Source organism: Dromiciops gliroides, chromosome 2, assembly GCF_019393635.1.
Source record: "Dromiciops gliroides isolate mDroGli1 chromosome 2, mDroGli1.pri, whole genome shotgun sequence".
Lineage (NCBI taxonomy): Eukaryota > Metazoa > Chordata > Mammalia > Microbiotheria > Microbiotheriidae > Dromiciops > Dromiciops gliroides.
The window spans coordinates 387543764-387568899 of NC_057862.1; positions in this window are offsets into that span (position 1 = coordinate 387543764).

A 25136-nucleotide genomic window follows, 5' to 3' on the forward strand; every position below is an offset into this window, starting at 1 on the left:
AAAGAATGAGTTAAATGGTTAAATGATTCTTTTTTTCCTCTAAGCTTTTCTCCAAGCTACACTCGCCTTTCCCCTCTCCACTCCCCATGCTGCTCCCTGGGAAAAGGAATGAGAGGAAAAAACCAGGAGAACCCTACTGGCTTATTTTTATAGTCTAGGAGGATGGGTGGCTAGTCTTCAATTGGCCAATCACAGCTACCAAAAACAATAGTCCGTGCTTTGTAATCTCATCATCTTGATTAGGGAATCGAACAATTTGATAAGGGACTAACTGTGGCCCAGAGCCTGTAATCTTGTCAATGTGACTGGGGACCTCCCCAATTTGATCAGGGACTCCTCTGATCCATCTCTGTTCCTCTCTCTCTCCTTCCCCCTTCCCCCTTCCCCCCTCCTCCCGCACCCTCCTTCCTTTCTGTTTCTATTAGAAAAAGACCAAACTCCTCTGCCTGACTTTCAAAGGCCCTACACAATCTGGCTCCAGCCAACCAAGCCAACTTTCTATTCCTTTATATTTTCCAACATACATTCTCTGCCACTCTCCTCACTGTCTTCCTCCCTGACCACATCTTAGGCTTTTTTTTTTTCTGAGCATCTATTCAAACTCCCTCTCATTTGATCACATATCACATTTTATTATTCTCATGTAATTGCTTTATCTTTATCTGTGTCCATGTTGTATCTCCCCTACTAGATCATAAACTCCTTGAGGGCAGAGACCGTGTCTTATTCACTTAGTACATCTTCCTGGAACCCATCATAGTGCCTTGTACATAAAGAAAAAGGTAAGCGCTGAACCTATATTGTTACTGGCATAGGTGACCCTGGATAGGTTACTTAACATCTCACTGTTCTGGACAACTCTCTGAGACTAGAACTTGCAGAAAAGTTGCCAACCCACATTGGTCAAAGGAACTATGCCATAGGGTTGGATTGGGACTAATCATTTGGCCAATCTGTGAAGGAGGCGGGACTTGAACCCAGGGTTCGACAGATAGGTGGTGCAGTGGATAGATAGCTCAGCCTGGAGTCAGGAAGACCTGAGTTCAAATCTATCCTGAGACATTGACTAGCTGTGTGACCCTGGGCAAATCGATTAACTCTGATTGCCTCAGTTTCCTCATCTGTAAAAAGCTGGAGAAGGAAATGGCAAACTACTCTAATATCTTTGCCAAGAAAATCCCAGTTGGGGTCATGAAGAATTGGACAAGACTGAACAACAATGAATGGCTTTCTGACTTGAGACTGACTCTCTTGCTACTATACCTTGCTTCATCTCAGAGTATGCACTTAATAAGTTTGTTTGTTTTTTAAAGAAAGAATAAATGAATTTTGGTTTTTCCTGCTTGGAATGTTTTGCCTCCTCCCCATCTATCTTGCTCATCTTATCCAGCTATTAGATCACAAGTTCTTTGAGAATAGGAACCATTTCATCTTTGTATCCCCAACACATAACACATTACCCTGCATGTAGTAGTGACTTAATAAATATTTGTAGAATTAAGTTAAATCCTTCAAGATCCAGTCAAATTCTACCTTCTTAGGAGGTAGTCAAGTCTTCCCTGACTTCTCCAGCCTACAGTGAAGTCTTATCACACACACACACACACACACACACACACACACACACACACACACACACACACACACTTTAGCACTTCATTTATCCCTTATTTTCTGTGTTATTCTGGTTTGTTCAATATCCCATAAATACCATGAGATCCAGAACTTCTCAGGGATTAGTACATAGGAAGTCTCCAATAATGTTTACAAATTGATTATGTTATCATATTTCCACAAACCCAGCACAGTGTTAGGCACATAGGCACCCAATATGTATCAACTGATGAAGTCAATGAAAATGAAGTTCTGAGATAGATGCTAAGTTTGCTATTCCCCAAAGTTGTGTTTTGAGAAGATTTTCAACCAACAATTATGCTCAACAGAGGCATTGTAAAAGCAATGAAATCAAAATGAACCCCATAGGACCCACAATGTTAAATGATACAGGGAAACACTTGGCTTTTCCCTACTGTCAACTAAATTATACAAGCATTGAAAGAAAAAGAAAGGCAAGCCTCAGACAATTCAATTTGGCTTGAAGAATGAGGTGAAGGGTTGGATGCTTCTGATCTGAATTATAGGGTAACATCCCTCTTTGCCTTTAATGGAACTTAGCAGTCAACCACAAAGAATGATTTTGAGATCATTCGAAGAGAGAAATTATGGTCAAGAACAACAATTATTAAGAGCTTATGGTTTTAGGACTCCCTCTCAATTATCCTTTGCTTAGTTATCATCCATATCCCGGCCTTTGCCTTTGAAATAACCCAAGGTTCTGTCCACTCTTCTCTCTATATTCTCAGTGACTTCATCAGCTCCTGTCGGTTCAACAGTCATCTCTTTGTAGATGACTCCCATATCTCTCTATACAGGTCCATGCTTGGAAGGCACTTCTTCATCCATATTTCTTAGAATTTCTAGCTTCCCATAAAAGCTCAATTCAGATGCCACTTCTTTTTTTTAATTTTTTTTTTTTTAGTGAGGCAATTGGGGTTAAGTGACTTGCCCAGGGTCACACAGCTAGTTAAATATTAAGTGTCTAAGGCCAGATTTGAACTCAGGTACTCCTGACTCCAGGGCCAGTGCTCTATCCACTATGCCACCTAGCTGCCCCCAGATGCCACTTCTTACTTGAGGCCTTTTCTGATGCCTCCAACTGCTTTTCTTTGAGATTACCTTGTACTAATTTATACAGTAAAATCATTTGTAAAATGGTAACTTTGGGGCAGCTAGTTGGTGCAGTGGATAAAGCACTGACCCTGGATTCAGGAAGACCTGAGTTCAAATCTGGCTTCAGACACTTGACACTTACTAGCTGTGTGACTCTGGGCAAATCACTTAAACCCTGTTGTCCTGCCAAAAAAACAAAAACAAAAACCAAAAATGGTAACTCTGCTCAACACAATGACCTGCCACAATTCCAAAGGATTCATGATGAAAAATTCTATCCACTGCCAGATAGAGAACTGACAGACTCAGAATGTAGAATAAAACATAGTTTTTCTTTCTTTTTCTTATTTGTTTGTTTGTTTGTTTTGGAGAGATGTAGAAATTTGTACTGTGTTGTTGTCACTCAGTTGTTTTTCAGTTATGACCTCATTTTGGGTTTTCTTGGTAGAGATACTAGACTGGTTTGCCATTTCCTTCTCCAGCACATTTACAGATGAAGAAACTGAGGCAAACAGGATTAAGCGAATTGCCTAGATTCATCAGATTTGAAATCAGGAAGATGAGTCTTCCTGACTCCTGGTTTAGCACTCTCTCCACTGAGCCACCTAACTGTCCATAAATATTTTCACTGTTTTTGTACATAATTTGTACTGTATGGCTTCATAATTGTAATGGTTTTTGTATTTCTTGTCTTCTCAAGAGGTTGGTGAGGCATGAGAATAAGAACAGAATATGGGACTGAAATTAAAATTGAATTTAAAAAAGAATATAAAAATTAGCCTATATTAATTTTGAATGTACTTCTATAGTGATGGGGAAGTTGATGAGGAGATTCTCCTTCCATTTGGCCCTCACTGATAAAATCACAGAAATCACAAGGGATAGCTAACAGAGTCAATGAGGTATTAAGATTTTAAATCAATTGTAAAGATATCCAGTAATGCTGGATGTAATTGGATAGAAGCTTTGTTACCCCTTTATGGGATATGAAGAAGTTTCTCAGTCAAGCTTGGTGAAATTAGAGGGTATTAGCAAAGGTCCTGGCATGTTCTTAGTGGTCCTTTAAAAAGGAAAGACACCAGCAAAACAAACTTGATGAGTGTGATCCCTAGCAGCAGAGAAGAGAGCCAGCTATGGATTCCAGGGAGAATGAGACCTGCCAGTTGATAGTCACGCTGTGGAAAAGAAGTAGACCCAGGAGATCACCTGTATAACCTGCCCAGGAGTGTGAGAATACCATCAGAAGAGAAAGGCCGTCAAGGGCCCTGTAATACCAGGCAAATGAGTTGTCTTGGCCACATGTATTCCATATTTGTGTGTCTCTCTATCAGAGCACTCTATGTATGAGCCTAATCTTCTCACTGATGCTGCATCTATTTATGAGAGTGTACCTGAAGTTTATGTGAGGGAATAGTTCTATTATTTTATGTTACCATTTCAACAAATGTCTGTTTTAAGTTAATTGTTTATATGAGGTGATTATTAAAGCGAAGCACACTAATGCGAGCTTAAGATAGTTTTAGGAATGTAGACCCACAGATTAACTTGAACCTGAGGGTAGTTGGTCTCTTAGAGACCCAGTCTGCAAGTATGGATTGGGGAGGGTACTGAAATAGGGGATGTTATACAGATAAGTGTGCATGTTGTCTCCCCCTGTAGAATATAAGCTCTTTGAAGGCAGGGGCTATTTAATTTTTTTATCTTTGTATCCCTAGCACCTAGAACAGTACCTGGCACATGATGGGCACTTAATAAGTGCTTGCAAGTCACCATATATAGAGCATTGTGGTGGGTGCAGGGAAAGTACATAATTTAGATAAAATATGTTTCCTATCTGCTAGGAAGTTAAAATTTAGTGGGAGATAAAGGAACATGGGTAGCTAAATATGCAATATTACCTGATAAGTATATTAAGGAAGTAGAAACAAAATTCTCTATGAGGTCTGAGGGAAAGTTATTGGGGTAAGAAGACCAGGAAAAGACTTCTTGGAAGAGGTGGCATTTGAGCTGGGGTTTATTTATTTATTTTTAATTTAATTTTTTTTGGGGGGAGCGAGTGGGGCAATGAGGGTTAAGTGACTTGCCCAGGGTCACACAGGTAGTAAGTGTCAAGTGTCTGAGGCTAGATTTGAATTCAGGTCTTCCTGAATCCAGAGCCAGTGCTTTATCCACTGTGCCACCTAGCTGCCCCTGAGTTGGGATTTAAAGGATAGATTTGTCACACTTTTATGTTTATGTTTTACATTATGTTTAACATGGGGAGCTAGATGGCTTGGTGGACAGAGTCAGGAAGATTTGAGTTCAAATGTGACCTCAGATACTTACTGGCTGTGTGACCCTGGGCAAGTCATTTAATTCTGTGTGCCTCAGTTTCCTCATTTGTGAAATGAACTAGGGAAGGAAACGGCAAACCACTCCAGCATCTTTGCCAAAAAAATCAAAAATGGGGTTGCAAAGAGTCAGACACAACTAAACAACAACAAAATTAAAAGTCCTTCAAAGATTGTCTTATAAACATAAAAGGCTAGAGTTCTAGGGAGGAAAGATTCACTAGTCTTCTTAGTAATACAAATACATTCATAACTCTCCAATTCTTTTCCTTTGGGGTCCTATGTGAAACAAAACTAGTAGAGGAAAAGCATGACAGAAAAAGGAAAATGAATTTTTCTTGAGCTATTTTAGAATCTGTGGTTAGGCCTAGAGCAAATTCTTTTATTATCTGAAATTTAGATCAAACACCAAAGTCCTTTCCTTCTCTAGACCTGCCTACTTCGGATAGCACCATCTTCAAATCACTCAGGCCTCAGGCTAATCTGTGACTCTCTCTCCTTCACTCCTCCTATCTAATCAGTTACCAAGTCCTGCTTATTCTACCTTTGAAATCTTCCTTCTAACCATCTTCTCTCCTTTCCCATTTTTTTGCCATGCTAATTCCCTGCTTTACACATAGTAGGAAATTCAAAGCCCTGTTCTGGGTGTTAGGGAGATATCAACACAAACAACAGTCTCTGCCCTCAAGAAATTGATAATATAATAGGTTTAGGATGAAGAGTTATAGAAGGTGAGAAGGAAGGAAGTAGATACTGTACTTTGTAACTAAGAAAGAGAAAGACAGGGGCATTTATTCTTATTTTGAAGCCTCGGATTTCTTTCTTTTTTGTTGTTGCTTTTTTTGGGGGGGGGGGCAATGAGGGTTAAGTGACTTGCCCAGGGTCACACAGCTAGTAAGTGTCAAGTGTCTGAAGCTGGATTTGAACTCAGGTCCTCCTGAATCCAGGGCTGGTGCTTTATCCACGAAGCCCCAGATTTCTAACTAGCCCACTGCCCTTTGACAGACATTCCTATTTAGAGCAAATTTTCTATATCTAGCAAGATGCTAGGAACTCAGGCAATGCATTCCCAGATTATGACTCGGTAGTGATGGACTAATAAATGTTGACAGTAATTTTGATTTTCAAAAATCAAACATTTGAGAGAGATCACTGTAGAAAAGTATATACAAGGCCTTAGTGATACCTTTATAAATACTAGATATGTGTTACTATGTCATTGAGGGGTCCGTTTCATAGGCCCTCATCCCTACCCATAATGCACCCAAGTAAAAGCTAAAAACAAACAACACACAGAAGAAATCCCATTCTTAAGTCCTCGGCTTCTCAAAATGATTTTATCAACCTCCTCTTAAATAAGAGAGATTCTTTTTGCAACCACTTTTCTATCCTGGAACTCTAATAGCTTCCTTTTAGGATCCCTACAATTTGCCAAGAGGGAGATCTGTGAAGTTTTGATGAAACATTTTTTATGCACACACATGATTATATAATGTAATCTATAAATTTTATCCATATAAATATATATGATATAGTATATAATTTATTCTATAGATTATATCAGATGTAATTGCATATGATCTATTATATAGGTTTTAAAAGGCATTATATAGATTTTATATAGACTATATAATGTATTATATATGTGTGTAAGTATGTAAGTAGGTAGGTAGGTAGGTAAGTAGGTGATGCAATGGATTGAGTTCCAGGCCTGGAGTCAGGAAGATTCATCTTTTTGAGTTCAAATCAGGCCTCAAATACTTACTAACTGTGTGACCCTGGGAAAGCCACTTAACCCTTCTTGTCTCAGTTTCCTCACCTATAAAAAGATGAAAAGGAGAAGGAAATGGCAGATCACTCCAGTAGATTTGCCAAGAAAACCCAAATTGGGTCAAGACGAGTTGGACACAACTAAAATGACTGAATAACATCAACAGCAGCAGCAAACATATATATGTGTGTGTGTGTGTGTGTGTGTGTGTGTATGTATATATGCACATGCACACACATATGCATATGTACTATATATAGGTATGTATGTATATATTTATTTACACATGCATATATGCTTTGTAACTATCAAGCCCCCATAATCATGGCTCCCATTTTTCTAGGACTTTTTTTTTTGGTTGTTGGTTTTTGGTGAGGCAATTGGGGTAAAGTGACTTGCTCAGGGTCACGCAGCTAGTAAGTGTCAAGTGTCTGAGGCTGGATTTGAACTCAGGTCCTCCTGACTCCAGGGCCGGTGCTCTATCCACTACACCACCTAGTTGTCCCTCTAGGACTTTTTGAGATTCAGAAGGAAGTGTTCACTTTTCTCACAATACTTCCATAGTGAGGATCCTGAGGAACAGACTAATGAGGTGGTAGATAAAGCACTACATTTGGAGTTGGAGGACCATGGTAAATTCTCTTTTTTTGTTTGTTTGTTTTTGCAGGGCAATGAGGGTTAAGTGACTTGCCCAGGGTCACACAGCATGTAAGTGTCAAGTGTCTGAGGCCGGATTTGAGCTCAGGTACTCTTGAATCCAGGGCCGGTGCTTTACCCACTACACCACCTAGCTGCCCCCGTAAATTCTCTTATGATCCTTTGGAGCTCAGAGAAGCCGATATCTACGGTCACACAGGTAGAATTAGGACTTGGACCCAGGCTCCTGACTCACAGTCTGGTTCTTTTCTGGCATGCCATGTTATTTCTAAAATGGCTAATTCTCCTAACATAGGTATCACCTAAGAGCATCCTATATTTCTTTCTCTCTCTTCTGTTAAATATGTTTATAAAGGCCCGGATACCACATGTGTTTGGAGCATCCTGTACTGTATCTAATATGTAAAGAATTTGAACTAAATGTTCTCTAAGATCTCTTCCAGGTCTAAATCTTACAAAGCCAAGTTTGGTGGGGAGGGGAAGATTATGTATGGAAGCAGAGCCATAACTAGAAATTCTGATGCTTGGGGAAGATTCATTTGAGTAGAAAAGGAAATGTTTAGAGAAGAGACAACCCTGGTTGATATAATATGGTCTGGCCAAGCAAGCTTTGGGGAGAAGTGGACGTGGAGTGTAAGTAGGAGGCTGAGGGTGTGGCAGTGAGGTAACAGAGGGATAAGACTTGGTGAAAGAAGGGCCCTCATGGTTCTGAGCTGGTACAGGCTGGGAAAGATTCAAGAGATGCTGGGACAGTGGACCAAAAGTATAGACCCCTGGATATTGGCTCCTTGGGACAAAGACCAAGTCACTTGGCCTTAGTAGCAGCTTCTGGTTTGGCACATTTAAGAGCTTAGCATTGGTATAGGTGATTGTAGAAAATCTAGGGAACACAACAACAACAAAAATCATCTACTATTCTCCTCTATGAGAATTATGTATAGCTACAATTTTGAATTCAAATCAATATTTAGTAAGCTTCTACTATATGATTGGTCATTCAATCAATAAGCATTTATTTAGTGCTTACATTATGTTAAATTCTGGGAATACAAAGAAAGAAACATTCCTTTCCCTCAAGAAGCTTGAATTCTATTGGGAGAGACAACATGTAAATAAAAAGATAATCTGTGTATGTATGTATGTATGTATGTATGTATATGTGTGTGTACATATACATATGCACACACACACACACACATACACACACATACATATATTAGATGAAAGGTGACCTCAGAGGGAAAGACACTAGCAGATGGGGGTGGATGAGGAACCAGGAAAAGTCTCAGACAGAAGGAAAGTTTTGGCTGGGTTTGAGGGTGATACAGCATTCAGAGAAGCCAGAAATTTGCCTTCATAACCTAGTGAAGGCACGTGTGATATACAAAGAATTATAAAACAAGCTCATAAGTGTAGGAGAGAAGTGCAAGGTCTTATTTTATTTAAAATGTCTGATTTCCCAAGTTCTTAGGGCTCCTGTTGAAATAACTATATATTTTTAATATAGCCATTCAAGTCCTGCCACCCAACTACCCAGGGATTCCTAACCTGAGAATCATAAACTTGTTTTTTCTTTTATTTAAAAAAAATAGGGGGCAGCTAGGTGGCACAGTGGATAAAGCACTGGCCCTGGATTCAGGAGGACCTGAGTTCAAATTTGGCCTCAGACACTTGACACTTACTAGCTGTGTGACCCTGTGTAAGTCACTTAACCCTCATTGCCCCACCAAAAAAGAAAAGAAAAGAAAAGATAGATAGATATAGGTATAGGTATAGGTAGGTGTAGATATAGAAATAGATCTAGATAATTGTAATATAATTGTCATCTTTTTAATCCTCTATATATTTTATTTTATGCATTTTAAAACATTATTTTGAGAAGGGGGTCCTTAGACTTCCCCAGATTTCCAAAGGGGTCCATGACACAAAAGAGGCTAAGAACTCCTGTTCAGAACCCTCCTTGAGGGTCTTTATATGGCCAGCTGTTAGCACAGTGCCAGGCTATTGACTCAGTATCTACTCAGGGATAAGATTTAGAGTTGCATGGGACCATAGAGGTCATCTAATCTGTCTCCTTCGTTTTACAGATGTGGAAACTGAGGCCCAGAGAGGTGAGATGATTTTAAAGGGGCAAAATTACGATTTGAAGCCAGGTTCTTGGACTCCCAACCCAGCACTCTTTCTGTGGCTTGTTGAACCAAACACCTTTAGAACCTCCCTGGGTTATACATTTCAAGACTTCACAGCCCTTTTAGCCAGGATTTTCCTCCTGTTCCCTCCCCAAAGCCTTCTGCTTCAGTTTAAGAAGGAGTGGCAAAACCTACCAGAATGAAGGCCCTATGGGCCCAGTCACAGCCCTGCAGGGTGCTGCAGTGTCTGCCACTGGCTGGGGAACAAGTGTTTACTTTTGCAACCTGTCATATCACCTCCCTTCCCTGGAGAGCCTCCCTCGGCTCTGAAACAGGAAGCGAGAAGCCGAGAACCCTGTGAGCTAACAAGCCTAACAACCAAGGCAGTACTGGCTCTGGCAGCAGGTTTAACTGTGCTCACATTTCCAGCACATGGGAACAAGCAGTCCTGTGTCAGGGACAACTTGGAGCTGTCCGTGCTGGGCGGAATACATGCTCTCTCTGGTCCATATGCCAGGGGAGCCTCTCCTCCCCATGGGATCCATTTCCACCCACGGTAGTTCTTCCCCAGCCCTCTATCCCCAACACCCCCTCCCCATCTCTGTCTCTCTCTTGAGCTGATCCTTTCACCTTGGCCAGCCAGTCCTGCTCGACAAATAACTGGGCAATGACAGCGAGACACAGCTTGCAGGGAAGTGACCCCCTGGCCCCTGCTAGAGCAGCCACTGTGAGTTACTGCCATTAGCCTCAGAGGACGGGGGCATCTTGTGGCCTCTCTGGACCTCGAGCAGATTTCCAGTTTTTTTGCTTTCTTTGATGCTCTCCCCCCTGCGATTTAATGAGCTTGAAATCAGGGGGGAAGCCAGGATTTGCCAGAGGACCATTGGGCTGTCTCAGGTGTCTTCTGTAGAAACTACAGATCTCCCAATCAGCCACCTGTCTCCTCAAGGCCCCCTCAGACCCTATATTGGCTTCCTAAGTAATTAGCACATTTGACTGATCTCTAATTGTTGGCTCTGCAGAATGACTTTATATCAGAGAAAAGAGTTCTTTCATCATGGAGCGAAGACAGTTTCCTTCTGGGTCCAGGGCTATCCCTCTCGTTGGGTTTACAGTTATCTTTCTGGGCTCACCTTTCCCCTCGGTGATATTCTTTGGATTTATCTTTCCCCATGAGGAGATAGGAAAAAGAAGAGAAAAAGAAGTTCTTCTAAGACTCCTCTCTGTTTTCTCATCTGTAAAATGAGGAAGTTGAACACTGGGAAATAAATAAGATCATCTCTAAGGTCCCTTCAAACTGAACTCTACTTTAGTCTTACCTTCTAACTGGACTACCTGCCTCTGGCTTCCTCCCTGCCCTAATTACAGTGCTCAGATTGAGGGCTGACTTGGCATTTATTTATGTAATCTCTTTGGAACAAGCCACAAATCCTAAATGCCAAATTTTGCAAAGTCGTACTGAAGGAAGCGTGATCTTGAGGTGGAAGAGATACCCTCCTTTAGCCGTTTGCCTCTATCTAAGCTGCTGCTTTTGTGTCTGACCCCTTAGTACACAACCTTTCCCTCTGCCCTGGCTGCTGATGTAGAAAAAGGAAAGCATATACTTCACTTTAAAAAGGGAACTGTACACTTCATTTTGTCTGTCAAGTAATATTGCCCGGCAGCTGTTGAGACAGCTGCCACACTCCCTCCATAGAGGTGGCAGCATTTCAGCGGGATTCTCCGGTGCTGGGCTAGTAGCTTGCTGAATTTGTAAAATTGCTTTGGGATCCTTGGAATTGGGAAACTTTCCAGGATTGTAGTTGTTATCTTTGTTATTATTGTTTTATCTAATTTGCTCTGGAAAGCAATCATTTTGAAATGGTGCAAAAAATACAGCTAAAGAAATATATTTAAACATATATATTTTTATTTTTATATAATTCAAAAATAAACGCATTGATGTACATTTTCCAAGCGACTGCCTGCTAAATTCATAATGTAATACAACATGACTCAGAGCTAAATTTAAAGAGAGAAGCACATATGTTTAAAGCAGGCACCAACTTTCAATTTGAGGAGAGACAGAGTCAAAAGCATTTTTTTTAGCGTTTGAGTGGACTGAGTGCAAAGTGAATTATCTACAAACCATCTGGTAAGTCTGGTGTTTTTCAGTGCCTTCACAACTCTAATTTTAAGCCGTTATTTGGCCTTTAAATAACAATATATTTTCTTTCCATTCGGATTTGCACCAGATTCCACATTGATTGCACCACCATCTTCCAAAAAAAAAAAATAGACTGATCTTGAGAGCAAAAAGAGCAAAAGTTACTAAGTGTATTACTCTACAGATTGATTCTGGGATAAAACAGCAGTCTCATATTTTGCAAATGAAGTTTGACATATTCTGGGCCAGCATATTGTACTCATCAAACATAACAGTGAGTTTCCCCCAGTGGAAAGACATTTCATTCAAACATGGTGCCCCTTTGGGGATCATAATTCTAAAAAAGACACAAAGGGTCCAATGAATGACTTTGAAAAGACTTCTTTTTACATGCTATGTACTAGTGATATGGATTGTTACCTAGAATGATCATAGAATCTTAGAATCATAGAATAATGACATATATAAAATACAATTAGAATCATAAAATAATCATGGAATCTTGGGATGTTAGAGGTCATATAAGTCAATTTCTCATCCAATGCGAGAGAATTCTCTATGGCAGGAATTCCCAACTTTTTTTTTTTTTGGCGGGGCAATGAGGGTTAAGTGACTTGCCTAGGGTCACACAGCTAGTGTCAAGTATCTGAGGCCGGATTTGAACTCAGGTTCTCCTGAATCCAAGGCCAGTGCTTTATCCACTGTGCCACCTAGCTGCCCCCCAAACTTTTTTCAATCCCTTTAACCCATGTCTTTTAGTAAAACTTTCTGTATTTCCTTTTCAAAATTCTAGTTTGCCATTTACATGCATATAATAAATAAAAGTTATTTACCAAATATTCCTTGTATACCCCTTACAAATTCTCTTACTGACTAGGGGTATTCAAGTTCCAGGCTGGGAACTCTTGCTCCATGCTATTCCTCATAAGGTGGTTGTTCAGCTCCTGCTTGAGTTTCTTCACTGACAGCAGGTTTATTGTCTCACAAAATAGTATGTTCCATTGTTAGGTACTTGCATTTAAAAACAAACAAACAGCATGATGTTGTGGATAGAACATAGGACTTGGAGTCAGGAACACCTGGTTTTGAGTTCAGTCTTCAATACTTATTAGCTGTGTGACTATGGCAAGACACTTATTCTCAGTGCCTCAGTTTCTTCATCTGTAAAATAGAGATCATACCTGTAGTACTTACTTCATAAGGTTGTCATGAAGCTGGAACCTGTTGGTGTGTCAAATGTTTTACAAACCATGAATTCATCTCTACATAAATGTTAGCTATTGTCACACGCAGCCAAAATCTACCTTCCTGTCACAGGCATCTCTTGATCCTAGCTTTCTACTCTGGATCAAAATAAAATACATCTTCCACATGACAGCCCTTCAGATATTTTAAGATGGAGATTGTGTCCTCTTTAAAGTGACTCTTTTCAAGGCTCTTTTTCAAGCACAGAAAATAAGGACTTAATCTCATCACCATGGCTAACTCAAGTCTGACTGATACCACCTCCCTCAGCCTCCTTTCCCCTCTAATTAGAGGGCTGGAGGGTGGGATATCAAACTCCTCCCAAAGCTTTTCTTTTTTTTTTTTTTTGTTCGTTCGTTTGTTTGTTTTTAGTGAGGCAATTGGGGTTAAGTGACTTGCCCAGGGTCACAGAGCTAGTAAGTGTTAAGTGTCTGAGGTTGGATTTGAACTCAGGTCCTCCTGACTCCAGGGCTGGTGCTCTATCCACTGCACCATCTAGCTGCCCCCAAAGCTTTTCTTTATAGAGGGCAGAAACTGATTTCACTGCTAAGCATCATCTACTCTGCCTGGTTTCAACTCCAAAAAAACAGTTATCCCCTGAACCCACCCTTCCTCTTCCCTTCCCCCACCTTTCCTGACTCCTTTTGTGTGTTGTCTTTCCTCCATCAGATTCTAAGCTTCTTGAGGGCAAGGACTGGATTTCTTTTTATTAATTGTATCCCCAGAGCTTAGTACAGTACATAGTAGGTATTTAATAAATGTTTTGGGGATTGGGTTGGACATAGGCACCTTTGGCACTAATGATTGTACAAGTGCCTTGGGCTTCCTTTTGTATTCCTAAAGAAACTGATGAAAGTAGACAGGGCACGTGAGGGTAAGGAATTCCTAAAGTAAATTGAAAATCAGTGGAGAGTCAGAGAAATATAAGATTATAGACTTGGGGGCAGCTAGGTGGCGCAGTGGATAGAGCACCGGCCCTGGAGTCAGGAGTACCTGAGTTCAAATCCAGCCTCAGACACTTAACACTTAACTAGCTGTGTGACCCTGGGCAAATCACTTAACCCCAATCGCCTCACTAAAAAAAAAAAAAATTATAAACTTGGAGTGAGAAGGACCTCTGAGGAGTCTTCTAGTCCAACCCTCTCAAGAAAGTGAGGCCTAGAGAGTTGTGACCTGTCACATCAGCAGTAAGTGACAAATCCAGAATTAACAATTTGATTTTAAATCTAGCATTTTTTTCTTTCAACTCTACCATACTGCATTCCCAAGCTTCTCAAACCTAGATTTATTTATTTACTTAGGATTAAAAACATATCTCAAATTTTATTTTTCTGGCAAAATTAGAGGTTCCAAGTCATTTCAAATAATCTATTAATTGAAGGGACTCAACCATTCAAGAGACCACTTTGCTACCAAAAAGGGGAACATTTTTAACATCTCTCTTTTTTTACCTGAACAACGATTTAGATATTCACATACAACCCCACAATATCTCATTTGTAGCTAGTCATTCAGTTCATCTTCATTTCTTTTTTGCTTATTTGTTTCTATAACTTTATTTTAGATGACACTCAAATTTTGATTTAGCTTGGATTTTGCTGTCCTCAGCTGATTCTCATTCCTACATATCTCTCATAACCCTAATACTGGAATGTCCTTTACAACCCTGTGTAAAACTGATTCAGTGTAATGCTGTGTCTACATAGTCTGAAGACCAGACCACTTTAGGGGTCCAAAAGACTCAGTATACCATCAATTTTCACCTGCTTCCTCTCATCTGTCACCATAGAAAACATTCATTCATTTGGCAACTTCTTAGGCACAAGAAGCAGTACTCTGGGCATACAAAAAAAAAATCATAGACCCTTCCCTCAAGGAGCTTATAATCAACTAGAAGGGACATGAAACATAACCAAACACGCAAAGTATATTCAGAGTAGAGAGTGAATGGTATCCAAAACGCTGTAGGTATGTCTGAGGAAGGAGCATCACTCACCTAGGTGCATCAGGGTGGACTTTTTGGAGGAGGTGGCCTCTGAGAGAAGTCTTGGAGCAACATGAGACTAGGATGAGAGTAAGTTTCAGACATGAGATGGCCTGTGAGAATGCATAGATGCAGGAGCGCGTAAGATAACAAACTAATTAGAATCAATGGAAATGTCTTGATTCTGCTCTTACTACCTCTGTGACCTGGGATAAGTCACTTAACCTTTCTTAGCCCCCTTCCCTCTCTTGGAAATGGATGCTGTCATCCATTGTCATTATAAAAATTGTCATTATAGTAGGCTACTGGTGGATATTAGTTGAATGAATAAATTTATTTCTGCTCACTGCCACTTCTAATCTTCAGGCTTTAAGCATGTCTTGATTGTGCATCCTAGCTCCTTGTCAGTGTTCTGCCACCGTCCTCCTCTCTAGATATGGAGTGGACGGAGGAACCTGCTGTGCATGCCAGGGATTCACATAGGATGCAGGACTAACATGTGGAGTTTTGGAGGAGAAAGAACAGAGACTTTGGAGGTGATGCTGGCTGGGGATGGTGGCACAGCTGTTCTCCTTAACACTATGTTTCAGATGGCCTTGGCCATAGGAGGCTTTAAGTAGTGACTCCAGACAAGAGATGCTTTCAGTGCATGAGCTAGACTACTAAAGAACAGAGCCGAAGACACTGGTGTAGATGTTTTTTGGGTTTTTTTTTTTTTAGTGAGGCAATTGGGGTTAAGTGACTTGCCCAGGGTCGCACAGCTACTAAGTGTTAAGTGTCTGAGGCTGGATTTGAACTCAGGTCCTCCTGAATCCAGGGCCAGTGCTCTATCCACTGTGCTACCTAGCTGCCCCAACTTCAATGACTCTGTAAGAGAGAATGAAGCTGACAACTTTGAGCAACTGCCTCACTTTAATCCAATTCACACACAAGTCAAGACATCACCCTGTTCTTGGTTATTGTTACTGATTCTCTTTGAAAAACACAGGATGAACAACAATGAGAATCAACACAAACTCTTCAAGGCAGCCTTTACTATTGGAATCACCAAAAGCTTCAACAGTACTCTTGGATCCTGGTGTACACAACCTGTTAAGAAGTTAGCTGCTTGTGTTGTGTTGCCACTTTACTGGGAGATAGAAGGCTTGAATTTCCAGGTTGGGTTCTCTACAGGGGAGTGCTGGAACCAGTTTTAACTGACTTGTGAAAACCTGTTGTTTTATTTTCAGCCTGAGCATTTACTTATCAGAAATCAGTAAACACCTCAAATCAGGACTTGATTTATTGTCGTCTAGGTTTAAGAAAGTAATAGAGAAAACATTAACAATGCAGATTAAACTTGAAAGTATTCTGTGTGTATTCTCCATCAGAAAGCAGGTTTTAAATTTTTTAGATTCTCTCCTACTTGTATGAGGCTGAAGAGAGAAGGATGAGACTTTAACCTGAGAAGGGGTTTTGGCTTTGGCCTGGAGGATTGGAATTGGGATGGAGAGGAATGCAGTACTGTATGATGCTTGTGGCTATAGTGAGGGGAACATGTACTAAACTTTTATTTAATCTAATTAACCATTTTATTTGTTCTTGTTCAGTGTGTTTCAGTTGTGTCCTGACTCTTGGGGACTCCATTGATTAACAGGTGGTTAATTACCTTTGATTGGATTTGAATAGCTAAAAAGCATGCTGGGTTTAGAAAGGCAGGGGTATGGTGTAGGTGGAACTGTTATTTGAGTGACACACTCATGATCGACATATAGTCTTTGATAAAGAGATTCAGAGGTCTCTGGGTGAGTAATAGAGTGCTGGGTGATTGACAGTCACCTGTCCGGAGATCTAGACTGTTGACAGAAGTTGGATAACATTTTCATACTTGATGTACATATTCACTAGAAGAAAAGAATCACCCATCTGAACAATCAATCAACCAGTTATTTTGAAGACTGCTCTAAGTTCCATGAAGATGGAGACCCTTCCATAACCTCACCAGCAATTAGTGCAGTAATCACTATATAATAGGTAGTTATTCAGTGTTTATGGAACAAATGAACCAATCCATAACAGGTTGCTAACCAGTAGGGTTGAATGCAACTGTTCCTCTACCTAAATCAAAATCCAAGGCAATTTTGTGTATGGATATGTATAAATTTCCTATTGAGGAACATAAGGGTAAGTCAGATCATTTCTTTTCATACCAGGTACCCAGCATATTTTATCTCACTTGATTTGTACCATACTTTGGTACTTTTTAAAATGATCATTCTGAGATTATAGGATTTAGACCTGGAAGGGAGCTTAGAGGTCTTGTGCAATGCCTTCATTTTACATATGAGGAAACTGAGGTCCAGAGAGGTGGAGTGAGTTGACCAAGGTTATGCAGCTAGTAAGTAGAAGAGACAGGACTCAGCCCCAAGTCTTCTAAATCTTCTAAAAACAGAGTCCCATGTTCTTTCTACTCTATCAGATATTTCTCAGAGCACACTGGGGAAGGAAGGACAAGGAATAAGCATTTATATAGTGCCTGGTGTGTGCCAGGCACTGTGCTCAGCATGCTTCACAAATATCATCTCACTGTATCCTCACAACAACCCTAGAGGATAGGTGCTATTATTATTCTGATTTATGATTGAGGAAACTGAGACAGACAGAGGTTAAATGACTTGCCCATACTCACTAGTAAGTATCTGAGGTTGGATTTGAATTTAGGACTGTCTGACTCCAGGCCCAGCACTCATATCTACTACAACACCTAGTTTCCTCATTGGACAGCCTAATGGCTCATTACCCCCATTTTATAGAGCTAGAACCTGAAGCAAAATATTGGGAAATCTGTGTCACAAAGGAGGATTATTCAATTGGTACTTTCCATCATACCTCTCTTTTCTCATAGGCAAGTAAACAATTGTAAATAAGTTATTAACTCATTATTGCATCAGTTGTAGGGCATAACTCCAGAACCATGGCTAGTAATTTTGGCTCCTGGAGGAAGAACCTAGTCTCTCTAGTAAACAAAGCTACATGAGGAGAGACAATGTGGGATACTGCCCCTTGAAGATAGACAGAGATTGGACACTACAAAGCTGATGTTGTGGAGGTGGTCACTATGGACTTAGGGGGATACAGTAAAGATAAGGAGGAATCTATCCCCACTGAAGTGTTTACTTGAGGTTCAGCTAGGGGAGGAAGTATATCCTCAGGGAAATGGTTGGTATGAATACACAGAGGCAGGAGATAACAAGACAGTTAATTAGAATTAATGGAAATACCCTGACTATCTGTTTTAAATATTTTTGTTTTTAGATATGTACTTACTTTTTATTAATACTATTTTATTTTTCCTAATTTCATGTTAAAAACAATTTTTAACATTCATTAAAAAATGTCTGAATTCCAAATTTTCTTCCTCCTTCCCTTTCCCTTCCCTGAGATGGTAAGCAATATGATATAGGTTATACATGTGCAATCATGTAAGACATATTTCTGTATTAGTGATGTTGTAAAAGAAAACACCTCCCCCCAAAAAAACCTAGGAAAAAATAAATGAAAAATAGTATGCTTCGGGGCAGCTAGGCAGCGCAGTGGATAGAGCACTGGCCCTGGAGTCAGGAGGACCTGAGTTCAAAGCCAGCCTCAGACACTTAACACTTACTAGCTGTGTGACCTTGGGCAAGTCACTTCACCCCAATTGCCTCACCCAAAAAAAAAATAGTATGCTTCAATCTACATTAAGACTCCATCAAAAACAAAGAGATTCTATCAGTTCTTTCTTTGGAGGTGAATAGTCTTTTCCATCATGAGTCCTTTGAAATTGTCTTAGATCATTTCAAATACTTACTTTTGCTAATCAGATGCTAAGCTCAGTTGTTTTTAAGCTGCTAGAAAAGTATGAGCATTATCAGCATCCTTAAATTTCAGTGCCTTGGGGAAAATCTCAGGTTGTCCCCACCTTAGTTATGGCTCTAGAGAGGGCTACATAGGATCCCAATATGCAAAGTGATTAGATCATTCCTCTGCACTGGACATATTGTACTTGTTCTCACCTGTGGAACTCTGACTAAATAATTAATGAGAGTTATTTCAGTTCAGTTGGTAGAAAAAACTAAAGCCAGACTGCTGATTGGGTTGCTGGTGTTGTTAAGGTTCCAGCTAGCCAGGCTACTATCCACAGGTGCCCTTGGATTCCAGTTGGCTGGTTCAAGTTCCAGACTCAACAGCTTAAAGTGTTAAAATCCCATCTTGCATTGTAACTAAAATGCATAGTCCCAATAACATGGTAATGCAATTATGAGGCAATTCCTTCCTCAAATGGACTGTGGTTAAGAGCTCCACGAACAATTCATGTTTTATTCTAGCTTGATTTAGCCTAATGTGTTAGTAAAAGGATTCATTTCTTGGGATGTTTCACACTTAATTACGCACTAACTTTTCAGAGAGTGGATGTTCCTTATGACATGTTAGGTGGTTGATTAAGTGAACATCCAAATGGACAATCAATAATTTACTTGAATACCTAAAAAAAGCCTTCTAAGGTTCCTGTGATGGGAAGAATATGACTCATGAGCAATCCTCAACTAGCTCTTGTGAAGGTGAATTTCCTCTCTCTTGCTATAATCTCATAAAGTCGTGGGATTTTAAGCTAAAAGGGACCTTGAGGAACATAATGTTCTACCCCCTCCCATTTTACAAAAAAGGAAAGTGGGGCCTAAGGAAGGGACATGACTCATCCAAGTTCACTTATTAAAGTGACCAAGTCAGAACTAGGACTTAAGACAATCCAATGTTCTAGGAACTTCTGAGAAAATGGTAGAAGTAGGAATCGCAAAGAAGCCTATATTCTAACAACATCCCCCTCGAAAATAGCAAAAGAAGGGGGCAGCTAGGTGGCACAGTGGATAAAGCACTGGCTCTGGATTCAGGAGGACCTGGCTTCAAATCCGGCCTCAAACTCCTGACACGTACTAGCTGTGTGACCCTGAGCAAGTCACTTAACCCTCATTGCCCCCCCCCAAAAAAAGCAATAGAAACCCTCTCTTCCCCCACCAATAAAAAGCAAAACTGCCAGCAATTCTCTTAAAACACACACACACACACACACAACATAGGAGAAATGACATCTATTACTTTAAATAGTTGGGATGAATCACCCCTTTTGATTTCTAGAAATAATAAAAAATGCTATATCACCCCAGGTTAAGTACAGGAGCACATAACTGATGCCGAGTTATTCACTGGTGCCGAATTATTCACTGGTGCACCACCTGTGGCCCATCCCAGACAAATCACTCCCTCCTTTGCATATGTAAAGTGTCCATTTCAATGTTGGGCACTCAGTGGGCCCTCAATAAATCTTCATTGATGAGGCTGTCTTTCCCATCTGATTGCTTGAATCCCATGTATTCTGAATATGATGATATTCTCAGCATATTTTAATTAAATACTGACAGCTTTAATTCTGATCGCTCATTCTAATGCTCCAGAGCTGACAGCAACAAACTAATGGCTTCTCCATTCTGGGAAACCTTAGCAGCAGGGTGCTGTCTTTTACCAAAATGTAAGAATCATAATAATTAAAATCAGATGCTGCCTGCAATGAGTATGTTTAAAGTAATTCATAACCAGCAAACACACACAGATGCAAGCAGACACGTGCCAACTTCTCTAACGTTTACCACACCAATCCAGAAATGCTAGCCTTTCCTTTCCCTTCCCAAATGAGAACTATTCTGCCAAAAGAATCATTGCTTGATGGTTCAGGGAAAAAACATATATTTCCACTGACCCATTTCTATTTTTCCCAGAAAAGTTGATCTCAGAAGAGTAAATATGGACACAAAAGATTAAAATGGCTGAATTGGATTTAACTATTGCATAAATCATAGTGTAAACCACTGGTTGGAAGTGTGGGAGGGGTGTGAGAAATAGGTGAGGGAGAATCATTATAGGTAATATCTTGTTTAGTACTATATAGGTTGAGAGGGGCAGCTAGGTGGTGCAGTGGATAAAGCACTGGCCTTGGATTCAGGAAGACCTGAGTTCAAATTTGAGCTCAGACTCTTGACATTTACTAGCTGTGTGACCCTGGGCAAGTCACTTAACTCTCATTGTGCTGCAGAAAAAAAAAGTAAGATAATGATACTCAGAAAAAGAATGATAGAAAAAATAGTGTGAGTACTATATAGGTTGTACTGGGGAGGCAGTATGGTACAGTGGAAAGAGTACTTGATTTGGAATCTGAGGGCCTGGGTTCAAATCCTGACTTGCCACTTATGTGACCTTGGGCAACTTTTCCTTTTTTCAGTTGTAAAATGGGTTGGACTAGCTAACCTTAACTAGATGACCTTTGAAGTTTCCTTTCAACTATAAATCTAAGGTCTGATCAACAAATAGTGAACTCAAAAACTCAAGATTTCCTCTTCTGTAAAATTAGAGGGTTGGACTAGATGACATATATTTTAGCTCTGAGATTAATTAATCCCCTAGTTAGGTGAGAAATAGTATTTAAGGACAGAAGCAGGCATAAGGGGGAGAGGGAGAAATCATTCTCAATTTTCCTCTAGGAAGATTGATGAACACAGGTGTGCCATTCTCCTGCACTTTCTGCCCCCTGCACTTTCCTTATTAAAAAGAGGTGTTGGGGGCAGCTAGGTGGTGCAGTGGATAAAGCACTGGCCCTGTATTCAGGAGGACCTGAGTTCAAATCCAGCCTCAGACACCTGACACTAGCTGTGTGACCCTGGGCAAATCACTTAACCCCCATTGCCCCGAAGAAAAAAAAAGTGTGTGTGTGTGTGTGTGTGTGTGTGTGTGTGTGTGTGTGAGACTAGGAACGGAGAGGTGAAGGGCACATCCAATAGCTACAAAAAGGCCAGCAAAGCTAAAATAATTCGCTAAATTTCAGTTCGTTTGTCTGTCATTACGAACCCAGGTCCTATCATTAAGAAGAACTTACCCCTAATGGACCTGTTGGTTAGAATCTTGCTTGGTTCTGGGCAAGCATCCTGAAAACAGCGGTGAGTTCTGATTTACAGCCCTGTCAGGGAAACTTCTTTAGAATCTTTGTCCTGTACACATGATAGCATCTGTACATGAGGAGTTCCCAAACCCTCCTGATAAGAGACAAGCTTCCTTCCTGTTGCTACACACACGTTTATTTATTTTTTCCAAGGCCCTAAAAAAAGCTATTAATAAAGAGGAGTTGTTTTTAAAAAAAAACACAAACAACTAAAACAAAAACGGTAGCACATGCAAGCGGGCGAGTTAGGGGGAGAAAAGCAACTGGAATAGGAAATACATGATCAGAAAATAAATCCTTGTTTCAGAGCTTTTAACTCACTTGGATTTCCCAAGTCCTTTTCAGTAAAACCAACTCTAGGGCCCAGTGCTTTTCTTTCTGTCTGTTGCAGTTATTTTGACTATGACTAGAACTGAAGAGTTTTGGATGGAGGGATGACACATGACAGTTATGTTTTCAGAACTAAAGGATCCCACTGCTGTAAAGAAATCTACTTTAGGCTGAAGTGGCACACTCAGCTGATTCCTTAGGATTGTGGGCTATAGGATTTTGGGAAACTTCAAAACAGAGATTGACAGAATGAGAAGGATCCTTAGAACATTGCAGTAACCTTTTTTAAAAAAGAATTTTATCCCCACCCCCCAAATTGTAAAAAAATTTGTAATGTTGATTTTTGAAATTTTCTCTTCCAAATTCTTTTCCTCCATCCCTTCCCACCCCCTCCCTTAAGAATGCAAGCAATTCAATATAAGTTATACATGCGTAGTCCTGCAAAACATTTCTACATTAGTCAGGTTGTGAAAGAAAACAGACAAAAAAAGCAGTAGCCTTTTAAATGGCTTTCCTGACTCCAGTCTCTCCCCTTTCCAAGTTATCTATGGCAAATACTGAATCAGCTGAGTTCAAATCCAACTGAAGCGATCCATCAGCTCTGTAAGATCATTTAGCTACTGTCTGCTTCAGTTTCCTCAACTGTAAAATGGGGATAATAATTTCAACCATCTCCCAAGGTTGTTGGGAAGATCAAGTGAGACATTTGTAAAGTACTTTGCAAAGTACCTAGCATGTAGTAGGCACTTAATAAATGTTTGCTTCTTTCCATTTAAGCATTTATTAAGTGCTAGCCACTTGGATACAAATAAAACAAAGAGTCCCTATTTGCAAGGGGCTTATTGTCTGAAAAGGGAGACAAAGACATATAAAGATATACAGAATAATGTATATGTATATGTGTGTGCATGTGCATGTATGTATATATAATATCTATTGTGCCAACATATATTATACAAATGATTATAATATATATTATACATACATAGAGAGAGCATAAGGAGAAATAAGTATAAAGTAGATAAACATAAGGTAGGGGGCAGCTAGGTGGTGCAGTGGATAGAGCACTGACCCTGGAGTCAGGAGGACCTGAGTTCAAATCTGGCCTCAGACACTTACCACTGACTAGCTGTGTGACCCTAGGCAAGTCACTTAACCCCAATTGCCTCTCCAAAAAAAAAAAAAAGGAAAAAAAAAGATGTAGATAAACATAAGGTAGTTTGAGGAGGACACTAATAGTTGAAAGGTCAGTAAAGTTTTCATATAATAGGGGTTCTTCCTGTAACGATTGGAATAACGCCACCTGCTGGATACTAACTGTAGAAGAGTTCTGCCCATGAAGCGAAGGTCTTTGAGGGCAAGACCAGGAGTCTTGTCTTTGGTATCAGGAAGTGACGCGGACTAGTGGGAGGAGGAAGGAAGAGACTGGCGCGGAGTCTCGGGCGCTCTTTCCTCTGGACTCTGGCGGAGAAGGGAGCTAGAAATGTGCTCTCCCTTTAATAGATAGGAATCTAGGCCTTTTTCTCTCTCTTTACCAAATTCTTATTCTCCTTAATAAATGCTTAAAAGTCTAACTCTTGCTAAAGCTTATAATTTATTGGCGACCACTCATTAGATATTTTAGACAGTTTAGCTAGAATTTTAGCCCTTAACATTCCCCTGGAACACATGAACTTGATGTTTAAAATATCTTGATAGCTGTATATCAATATAATTGGTTTCCTATATCTCCTTTGGATTTAAAAACATTATTTTAAGAAGGGATCCACAGGCTTCATCAAACTTCCAATGAGGTCAGGTCATACAAAAGGTTAAGAATCCCTGAGGTAGGGACAGCTAGGTGGTGCAGTGGATAGAGCACCGGCCCTGGTTTCAGGAGGACCTGAGTTCAAATCAGGCCTCAGACCCTTGACACTAGCTGTGTGACCCTGGGCAAGTAACTTGACCCCAATTACCTCACCAAAAAAAAAAAAAAAAAGAATCCTTGAGGTAAAAGGTGATGCTTGAGCTGTATTTGGAAGGAAGAAAGGGATTCCTCATCTGAGGCAAAGGTGAGGCACGGGGAACTAACTACCCTGAAAAGGCACAGACAAGAGATGCAAGTGTCCTGTGTGAGGAACAGAGAAGGGGTCAGTTTTGCTAGATTGCAAATTTGTGGGAAGGGGATTAGTGTCCAGTAAGAGTGGAAAGACCAGTTAGAACAAGGATGTGAAGGACTTTAAAAGCTAAATGGAAGAGTTTCTATTTGATTCTAAAGGACACAGAAAACCGCTGGAGTTGAATGAGTAGAGGGGTGACATGGTGACTTCTGCACTTAGAGAAAATGATTCTGGCTGAAGAATAGAAGATGAACTGAGGTGGGGAGAGACTTGGGGCAGGGATGCCAATTAAGAAGCTGTTGTAATGAGAAGTGATGCAGCTTGAACTACAGTATTGGAGTAGAGAAGGGTGGGAGACAGATATTGTGGGGGTAGAAATGGCAAGATTTGGCAACTGATATAGGGTCATGGAGATTAAGGAGCCCTAAATAGGACTAAGGTTACAAACCTGAGATACTGAAAGAATGGTAGTGCCTTCTTTAACAGAAATATGGGTTTGGGGAGCGGGGAAATGTAATGAAAGCTGTTTTAGACATATTGAGTTTGAGATGTGCCCGGGATATTCCATTTGAAATGTATGATGTTCAAGGGACAATGTGGAGCTTGCGTATATAATTTTTGGAGTCATTAGCTGAGAATTTAACCCATGGGAGTTGATGATACCACTAAGAGAAAGAATATATATAGAGAATATTAGGGAGCCTAGAAC